We start from the raw sequence: 10000 nt of genomic DNA on the forward strand, positions 1-10000 counted from the left end.
ATTTCAGAAGGCCTTTCGCGCGACCCAGACAAGCCTTCCGCGCTACTCGCTACCACGGAACTGGGCGCCGTGGGCACGCGGCACCTTCGCGAGAGAGGAGTAGCGGCGGGTGGGCGCTCAGCCGAGACTGGCCGCTCGCAGGTGTGAGCGGCTGCGGCAGCGGCGGCGGCGGCGGCACTGTACGGGAGCACTTGTAACACACAACCGCGGCGTCTCGCACCCTCACTGACCGCGGCCGCCCATGGACTAATAGCTGCGGCTCCTGGACGCCCGACATCATCATCAGCGCCGCCCTGCCGCCGCTTCCTCGTGACTCGCCTCTTCTCACTTATCACATAAGTACACACATACAGGAGCGAGCACGCGCGTACGCGCTAGGCGCACACATGTGCACATACAGGCATAGACACACACACTCAAATAGCTAGTACATACATACATAAATGCAACCATACGTGTATGCATACACTGATAAATCCATACATAGTTTCGCATGCAAACACACATCCAGGAGGAATGCAAACAAACACAAACGCACACAAGCATGCGCATCTGACTGGCCGGGAACACCTGTTTGACGCGATGCACTTCCGGCGCAGAAGGCAGCGCGCCCTGGCGACAGTGTCACCCGAAACGCGAGCGAAAGTCCTTCGGAGTTGCGACGGAGGTGCCAAGGGGCCTCCACGGAGGGCGCGCCTCCTTCGCCCGGGAATGTCCTTCGCTTCCGAAGCGGAAATGCGGGAATATCATGCACTGCTGACGCATGCTCCAAAGAGACATTAATAAATAATAAAGCCACTTGTGCGTCCATGAATATAGAGTACTGTATAGTGTACACACGTGTTAGTATACATACACACATAATCACACACATATGTGTATTTGTGTATATACATATACATACATCAATACATCAATACATACATACATACATACATACATTATATATATATATATATATATATATATATATATATATATATATATATATATAGAAATATATATATATATATAAACACACACACACATATACATACATTTTATATATACATATATATATATATATATATATATATATATATATATGTATATATATATATATATATATATATATGTATTATATATATATATATACACGTATGTGTATGTATGTATGTGTATGTCTATGTATATATATATATATATATATATATATATATATATATATATATATATATATATAGAGAGAGAGAGAGAGAGAGAGAGAGAGAGAGAGAGAGAGAGAGAGAGAGAGAGAGAGAGAGAGAGAGAGAGAGACGCATAAAATATCGGCCGACAGTACTATTATCTGTCTATTATGTGCAGGTAAGCAGAAACACAGAGCCCTTGCGCCGCTGGTCCCTTCCCAAGCCCTTCATCAGCCGAGCCCTCCGCATCCTGCAGGTTGCAAGAGGCGGCAAGGGCGCCGAGGAGACCGCCCCAAAAGGGCAGATGCTGACCCCGCTGCCCCGTGTCCCCGCGGCGCAGCGCGTGGCTGACTAATCGGCGACGGGGCGACTCCAGGGTGGAGCGCCAAGGGAGAGTGAGCGAGGGTGGTCCGGGAGGGGGAGGGGAGGGAAGGAGAGGAGGGGGGAGGGGAGGGGAGGGCGGGGGTGGCCAGGAGACGAGGCCTGGAACACACCCAGTTGGTGTTCACAGTTACAATGCAGTTGTGGTGTCTCCAGATTCGGGCGAGTGACAGTGAGGGCAGCGCAGTGCTCGGGCCTCGAGGCGAGCCTTGGCTGCACTCCTTCGTGAAGGTGAATCGAACACATCTGTTGCCAGCCGAGGCCTTCCTCTGGGATAAATATTGACTGAATGCACTGGGCAGCTGGAGAAAGTCGCGATGGCCGCAGCTGCATCTATGCCAACAACGGTCGGGTCGCCGCGGATGTTTACCCCGCGCATGACGCCGCCAGCGCATGCCGTCTCCTTCTAAGGTGAGTAATGAACGGTGCATCACTAACAGCTCCTTCCCGGCAATCATGACGCTTCCGCGGGATGTCTCATCATTAACGGACGGCTGGGAATACCAATCAAACCTGTTTATTTACCGAGCTCAAATCGACAACTAATTTCACTGATGACCGTCGGCCAGTTTGAGCCGGTGAAGATAACCAGACACGAGCACTCACACCGGAGATACCGAAAAGGAAAAAAAAAGAAAAAAAAAAAGAAAGAAAAAAACGGCGAGCATACGCGGGGAACGGGTGTCCTCGTCACGAAATTCGAGTTCCAACCCTGCGAAATATTCCTGGAGATCGATCGCTCCGCCGCCGGAAACACCCGTCCTCCGATGCTCGACTGGACACGCGAACAGCAGGTTTTCGAGCCCTGTCAAAGGGAAGAGCTGTTCCCGGCTGTTCCTTTACAGCAACTACATCGGAGTTCTCTTTCCTTCTAAGTTGACAACATGGAAAAAAGTGCAGCCTCATTCACTCGCGACTTCGCAATTGCATTTAAAGGGGGACAAATCGAACGAGTTTTTAGTGCACTCCCTTCCCGGTATTACCTTGCGGCACGTCCGCTGTCAAAACGACACGTATCTTTTCCATGAGAAGACAGGAAATAGGAACAAAAATAATAGTGATGATAATGATCACTATAATGATAATAGTAATATTAACAATAATGGCAATGATAATGATAATAATAATAATAATAGAGACAATGATAATTACAATAATGATAATGACAACAACAACAACAATAATAATAGCACCTCGAGGAGACCCACTAAAACTTCCCCGAACACAGCACCCAAGCACGAACTCTTCCATTCACAAGACATCTAATGTCGTGAGGATCGTGGAAGAGGGGGGGGGGGTATAGCAGGGGAAGTGATTGAGAAAGAAAGGAGTAACTGGGGAAGAGGAAGGAGGGGAAGGGGAAGGAGGGGGAGCAGTTGGGGGAGAGGAGGAAGAGAAAATGGGGAGCAGTTGGGGAGAGGACGAGGGGGAGGGAGGGGGGTAGTTAAAGGGAGGAGGAAGGGAAGGAGGGGGGCGTTGGGGAGAGGACGAGGGAGGGGGCGAGGGAGTCGTTAGAGAGAGCGAAGGGGTGGAAGGGGTGGGAGGGGGTGGGAGGGGAGGGGAAGGGAAGGGATGCGTCTCATAACCTACATAGGCGGGAGGACACGGACACATCTGGTCGCGAGGACCGTAATCGGACGCTAAGCCGAGGTGACCCTCACTCAGGAGTGCCAACGGGACTTCCTGTTCGCGTCCAGTGCCACGCTCGCCGCGGGTTAACGCCAGATTACACGCCGTATTACAAACCATCCACTTTCTTACTAAAAAAAAAAAAAAGAAAAGAAAAAAAAAAAAGCCAATCGCATAACTGCAAGAGGTTCTTAATTCAAGAACAATGATCCCACGACACCCGCCCCCCCCTTCCCCTGAACCCTCGCCCCGCAGCACATAGGTGAGAACGAGCCACCCACACACTTCGCTCCCCGTCCACGGCGTCAGACTCTCCCGCCCGCAGCATTCTCAAGGTCGCGCCACTCGCTCGTTCCCTCGCACTTCCTTGTAATAACACTTGGGAGGAGAAATATACGAAAACAAGTCAACAGAGGGTTGAGTGGCGGTCCGAGCGAGGCCAATCCTCCCCGCCCGCCCGCGGACGATGCATCGCGCCCATCAGACGTCAAGCGACATTTCGCAAGGAGAAAACATGAAGAAAAAAAAGAAACAATGTCCCGTCCTCGCAAGCAGTAACTCGACCCCACGAGGAGCCATCGGCGGGGCGTGACACAAGAACCCTGGTATGCTAAGTGTAATGTGCTCGACGCTATCTACGACCTTGAGGCAGACCTGCAGCTGGGACGAGGGGGAGGGAAGAGGGGAGGGAGGAAGACGAGGGGAGGGAGGAGGGAAAGGAGGACGAGGGGGATGGAAGAGGGGAGGAGGACGAGGGGAGGGAGGAGGACGAGGGGAGGGAGGAGGACGAGGGGAGGGAGGAGGGAGGAGGGGAGGAGGACGAGTGGAGGGAAGAGGGAGAGGAGGACGAGGGGAAGGAGGAGGGGGAGGAGGGGGAGGAGGAGGAGGGGGAGGAAGGAGGGAGAGGAGGACGAGGGAGGAGGGAGAGGAGGACGAGGGAGAGGAGGAGGAGGGGGAGGAAGGAGGGAGAGGAGGAGGAGGAGAAAGAGATGGGGAAGGAGAGGGCGACTGGAGAGAGTTTAAGAGGGGAAGGGCCTGAAGAGAGAGGGGAGGCCAAGAAGGCTGAAGGGTGGGTGGGGACGGGAGAGGCGAGCATGAAGAGGGTCTTGTATCTCTCGAGACACGGGCTGCATAGGTGCGGGGGAGCCGGCAGGGGGAGCGGGAAGGGTGAGAGGCGGAGTGGGCAGAGGGAGGGGGAGGGGCGAGAGGGAGGGGCGAAGGGGAGATAAGGCAAGGCCGCGGCGTCGAACACTTGGCAGATACGGATGCTGCCACAGTGAAGCACGGAGACGTTTAATTTGCCTTTACTAGGAAAAAAAAACAGATGATGAAAGGAAAGAAGATTGAGATCAAAATGAAGAGGAGAAAGAGGATCAAAAAAGAAAAAAAGAGCAGAATATGGCAATGATGCACAAAAGCGACGATAAATATAATAAAAGGGATGGTAACGATAGTCCTAAAGAAGGCAAAACGGAAATAAAATCATAAACACCAACAAGAATATACATGTGGATGATAATCGTAATAAAAATGCAAGACGTAAAAAACAACAACCATCAATCGGAAAGGCAGGATAAAAGATACAGTTACAAAGTGAAAAGTAGAAACGTAGAATAAAAAAAATAATGAAAATGATCATAATATTAACAATAATAACGAAATAACAGCAATAACAATAATAGTCCGATCTATTTGCCCCTTCCCCCGATCCGGGACGTCCCGTCAGAACAGCTGGCTGGACTTCGCCGCATGCTTCCAACGACTTTTTGACTTTGATCGAGTTTATTGAGACAAGTGATTACGTACATCTCAAAAGGATGAGGTAACATAGGTTATCCTCACCCCAATCTTAGTCCCTCTTTGGGCTCACATATATTTTACAAAACCTTACAGCTATGTCAACAAGTTGAAATATATACAGAACGAGTCCGAGCCTGGCAGCGGGTCAGGGAACCGCGCCATACACTCACGCGGACGGCCACTGTCATTACGAGGTGAGGACAAGGCCCCTTTTATTTATACCTCGGGCATTTCTCGCATAATTTCCCTCTCCTCGTCGCCTGCAGGTTGGCATCAAGGACACGGGATTAGAAATACGAAGAACTTTGCTGTCACTATGTCCGGTCCAAGATTTGTAGATACGGAGGTAGGCGTTGGTACATGTTAGCTTAGCTAGAGTGACGTCATCAGGCTCATAAACACTCAGAGAGACCATTAAAATGAAGGAAAATAAGAAAGGAAGAATAGAAGGCAGGAAGACAGAAAAATACCCTATCAATTTCTTATTACAAAACTACAAAATACGGCTGATGTTGATAACAGTGAGTCCCTGTAATCTCAAAATAACTAATAGGTATTGAAGAGATATATAAATTGTAAACAATTACGCTACTTTCACCTCCGAAATGTGTAACAATTTTATAAAAAAAGCGACAACGAACAGAAAGAGGCATTGGTATCCAGGGGGCAAGGTTACCATAAAAGAAATATCAGCCGACCTCTAATTTACAAACTCTCTTCCTGGTTCTACCTTATTTCCATAGTGATATTTAAGGACCTTCTCTCTTAAAAAAGCTAAAAGTGTAGCAATAACTAATTTTGAGTGATGTGCTTTTTTATGTCATTTGGACAAAATTTCCTTCCCAATTAATTACTCTAGAATTAATTAGGGAGTAACCAGTAGAACTATTCTCTTATGAGGGAGGATAAATTCGGTAAAATCACCTTTAAAAACTATTACTGTGTATATATATTCTTCACTATCTGTGTGCATTAATACAGCACAGGTTTTGTGGGGTATACAAAGGGTGATGTACCTTAAAGTCAAGTTTCCTTTTAAATCTAATTCAAACCACAATTTTTGCCTGGTAAAGATGCAGCAGCACCAGCACCAGCCTCAATAACAACTCTATGCATACCACAGAATACTTAACAAAAGGATTTGAAAACAGAAACCTGCTGAAAATGCGGATGCAGAAAATAGGTTAAATGATGGCCATAATGCGACAGCAGATCGCACTGCAATTTCAGTTTTAGACAGGGATGCTGACACTTCACCTTTGTTATGAATACTTTTAAATATAGATATCTCGTTTCACTGTAATATTCTCTCCCGCGTTTGATCAAGTCTTCTTTACCAATGAAGATGAGAGGTTTCTTTCCAAGCAGAAAGGCCAGGACTATTTCGTGCTTCTTTCAGTTTTTGCATGTTCTTTTTCTTAGAAACCGATAGCCATGCCCCCCCCCCCCACAAACACACACACAAAGCAAAAAAAGCAAGATTTACGTCAAAGAAAATACAAAAAGCTGTAACAGGAATATCAAATCGAAGAAAGTGGAACGGACAAGTCCAACCACTGTAATTTGCTAATCTTCATATTACCTAATCTAATACTACCTGGGCATTCTTTTCACATCAAAATTTAGAAAAAAAAACTTTCACTTGAAATATCTCCATCTGATAAGAGGACGAATTTCTCCTTTCTTTGAAAACATTCCTAAATAGATTAAATTAATTTTCCTGGTTCGCAATCAGCTGCTCCAAATCAGCTGTTGCCTTTCCATCGTACATCTGATCTGGGGAAGTCAAATTGGGCGAACTTACATGCAATATACACAGCAACCAGCAGGACGCTACTTCCGCTACTTATACCAGGTTTGAACCAGATCTAACAAAGTCTATTATATCAACTACACCCGTCCCATCCCTGTGATTGTGTCCTCAGCATCCAGGGTACAGAATAGGACGTAAGCCACGTGTACAGCCAAAGGGTAAAAGCGGCTTGATCCGGACTCTCGGTGCAAACACGGACGGCGAAAGCACACTCTCTACCGATCTCTTTGACTAACATGACAGTTCAAAACAGTTTTCTTGACTTTATCTTAGTGCAAACTGGCTGGTTTCCAAACTGTGAAGACCTTTCTGACAAATCGACATCACTGCAGTTTCTCTCAGACTTGAAACACACAAGTTTACTTTCTTTATCACGTCGATGATGTGATCGTACTCTATTCGCACAGTTGCCGTCCAGTTGCCGAACACAGGAAGAGATGTGTTCTTTTACATCCTGGTTTATTGTATATTGTATCTATTCTTGAACATTTCATGTCGGATGCCAATATAACGTTTACTAATATCCTAATGGATCAGGGAATGTGTGTCACATGAGGTCACGTCAGTCTTCAATGTCCTTCTAACTAATTAATACTAACCCTGTCATATCTTTTTACATGAAAGGACTGCGTAATTCGTTAAAAATGATACCGTCTAGCTGACAGCCGTAGCTCTGCCACTCCCGCGTCACCACTTACAGTGAATCACGCCGAAAGTAGGCCATGTGTAGATGTTTTCATCCTTCAATGCAGCAATTGATTTTAGTTTTTTTCTGCTATATGGCATGATTTCCGTTTATAACCATACTTCTAAAAATATATTAATAACATTTGCACACATTTAATGAAAATGGTGATGAAAAATATCAATCTTCTAACAGTTGAACTAATTAATAAAAAACGGGTAAATTAACTGAAGTATCTTATCATATAAAGTGGATTTTTGAAAATGACTGCAACTTCCCAAATAAATAAAAACAATGACTGACATTGTTTCATATGTTGAGGAAGGGGCACTAATGCTTTATCAAAAGTTCTGAAGTACCTTAAATTGCACGCTTTGGCCTCAGTAACCTTGAAACCGAACTCAACGAGGTGGGCTCGAGTGAGCTCCTTGACGTCTCGCGCATCCAAGGTCGACCTTGCCACCGCCCGCGCGTCTATCTGCCTCGGCGAGAGACTCGACGCGAAGAGAGACGGAGAAACAACGCACCAGTACCCAGAATACATGCACCAACGCAAACGTCGCACCGAGCGCCAACTCGGAGGCTGTGCGAAAAGGTAGAGAGGGACACGGCGACTGCGGTGTCATGCGTGCATTGGATACAACTGATCTTTATTTTGTTTTATTCTTTTTCTTCTTCTTCTTCTTATCATTATTATTATTATTATTATTATTATTATTATTATTATTATTATTATTATCATTATCAACATTTTCCCTCACCCATGCGACGTGCGGATCGCGACATCGGCTCCTACGTTTCCGCCCGCGACAGATACGGGTCACGGCGCCGATATTTAGGGGGGAGCCCCAAGTCACATGAAAGGCACGAGCGATGTGCAGTCCTCGCTTTATGCCGGCGGGTCCGTGACTTACGGCCGCCGCAAACACGAATTATTACGCAAACTTCCCGCGACGCAGCAGAGACCACACATCCCGAAGACAAGCAAAAAGACGAAGGAGGGAGGGATGGGAAGGGAAGGGAGGGAAGGGAAGGGAAAGGAAGGGGAGAGGGAGGGAGGAGGACCAGTCTTTAAATATCACGCCTTTCAACCCCAGGGAGTTTGTTATTCTCTGCAGCCTCGCATTTAGTCTGGCGCTGTCACAACACCCTCTCGCCCTCGTCCTTCAGCGCCGCCAGCCCTCCCTCCCTCACGCTCGGCCTCCTCCCTCCTACGCCGCTGGCCTCGACCCCGTCCCGTATCGCCAAGGCTCGCGCTATCGCCTCCTCTGCACATGCTCATGCAGCTGACCAACCGAAGCCCTTGAAAACAAACAGCCGGGATGCCACTCCGTGCCACCGCTCTGCCCATCATCCTGAGGGCACGAACCAGAAAGCGGGGTTCATTTGGTTCTCCCCCTTGAAGCGCTCCTCGCCGCCCGTGTTCCTCCCCTCGCGAGCAGGTAACGGGGAAAATAGCACGAGCCATTAACGACCTTATGTCAACGGCATTATCAGACAATGAGGTAGGGCGCGAGGGAGAGGGAGGGATGAAGGTACGCATGTAGGCCTAGGGAGCTAATATTAATAAAGGTTAATAGCATACTGCGCGTTCCCCAGTAGGCGTTATTTCGTAACGTTTATTGAATAGAGTACATCATAGATAAAACAATCAGTACGATAAGGCATGGCACATGGGATCACGAAATAGCTGGCCGGCTTAATGGCTGAGCAAGTTTCCCAGAGAGAAGATACATGGACACGTACTCTGAGACCGATCGAAACATCGCGTACAAATGCGGGCATCACATGGATCGCCAAGAAATCTGTTTACACTCGTTACGCTTAAAGAGCCGCCGCGGGGAGTTGGCTGGGCGTGAGCATCTCCTGGCAGTCTCCAGCAAGCTTTTTCTTGTCTCGGCAAACACCGACATCAAAACGCCGCGATATCAGCAGTGCTATCGACAGCACGCACTTTCTGGCACTGTCGAGAGGTCCGCTCCCCTACATTATTGTAGACAAATCGAGGTAGCAGAAGAGTGATCACCAGAGGCAAAATTGCCGTCGCGAGGGCATCTGCGTCGACCACAAAGGCTATGCAACACTGTTGCACACACGCAGGCACAACAAACAGGCTCCCGACGCCACTCAAACATGCCACGCAAAACCTCCCTCTTCTGACACCCGCCTCGTCTTTGTGCGATTTCACAGGTGAACCTGATCTCTCTTGCATGCGTAAAAGCTGCCACACTGCCTCACCCCCTACTGCTGAACGCACTGCACATGCTGCGCCTCGACCTGCAAGTCGGCAATTATCCACAGGCGACGCACGCAATTATCCCGTCAGCGGCAACGGGCCCGTGACGGAAGGAACTGCGTGAGAGGCGCCACAAGACGTCCGTCAGGCGACGCCACGCTGGGAACGCGCCCGCAACAGGGCGGGCTCTATGGGAGGGAGGATAAGGGGGATGGGGTGGGGGTGGGGGAGGAGCAGGAAAGGAGGAGGTGGGGCGTATGAGTGAAGGAGTGAAGGAGGATGGGAGAGAT

The 10000-nt window shown here is 48.3% G+C and overlaps 1 protein-coding gene across 3 annotated transcripts in view; it reads right to left on the bottom strand.

Moving 5' to 3' along the window:
• LOC122257594 (uncharacterized) overlaps nt 1-10000 on the bottom strand; it is a 199458-nt gene that overhangs the window by 176814 nt on the left and 12644 nt on the right. The window contains exon 1 of one of the 3 annotated variants that reach the window (XM_086546456.1): nt 1-119. This exon is cut by the window's left edge and continues 435 nt beyond it. The exons of the other annotated variants lie outside the window; for them this stretch is intronic. The gene's annotated coding sequence lies outside the window, so the exon portion shown is untranslated. Of the gene's footprint in view, nt 120-10000 lie in introns of those variants that run through there. 3 annotated transcript variants of the gene reach the window in all.

This window comes from Penaeus japonicus, unplaced genomic scaffold, assembly GCF_977035675.1.
Source record: "Penaeus japonicus unplaced genomic scaffold, GWHDUDI00000001_assembly GWHDUDI00000018, whole genome shotgun sequence".
In the NCBI taxonomy this organism is placed as follows: Eukaryota; Metazoa; Arthropoda; class Malacostraca; order Decapoda; family Penaeidae; genus Penaeus; species Penaeus japonicus.